Here is a 689-nt window from a genome sequence, read left to right as displayed (position 1 = left end):
GCTCATTATTATTTTTACTCCTAAAATATCACTACTATTTTGATCAATAAGAAAATATATCACAACTATGATAATATGTATAATTAACTATGTTTTAGTTGAATTTATGAACTGTTACAATTGACCCCGTAAGTGGGGACAATTGTAACAAGTGCACGACTCTCAAAAATTGTTAATAACTAATATAATAACATTTAAAATAAGTTTTTTTTTTCTAGTAGAGGATAGTCTACTTTACTCGTCTGTCAATTAATACTAATAATATATTGGATTTTTTGTTAGTTAAAAATAGTTAAGTAAAAAATGCTACAATTGACCCCACTCTCCCCTACTAAACTATCACCATCCAGAATATGGATTACTTTCAGTCATAAAGAAGATTACAGCCACAAAGTTAAAAAGAAGAAAATAATAAAATAAAAATATCTAGAACAGCGTTTTTCAAAAGGGGAAAAAAATATTTCCATTTTTGTCAGACCAAAAACGCGGAGATGAGAATAAAACATTTTTGTCCACGGTTCTACATATAATTTTTTTTTGGTCCTAAACGTGTTCTACTATTTCGTTATTTTATTTTCCCGTTAATTATTTAAAATTTCGCCATTACAATTATATTTTTTGTAAAATGCTGGTTGGAAAGCAATTGTTTATATTACTAGAAATCTCGCTCCGGTCACTCGCTTCGCCCC

Source organism: Parasteatoda tepidariorum, chromosome 5, assembly GCF_043381705.1.
Source record: "Parasteatoda tepidariorum isolate YZ-2023 chromosome 5, CAS_Ptep_4.0, whole genome shotgun sequence".
NCBI lineage: Eukaryota > Metazoa > Arthropoda > Arachnida > Araneae > Theridiidae > Parasteatoda > Parasteatoda tepidariorum.
This window is presented reverse-complemented; position numbering follows the sequence as displayed.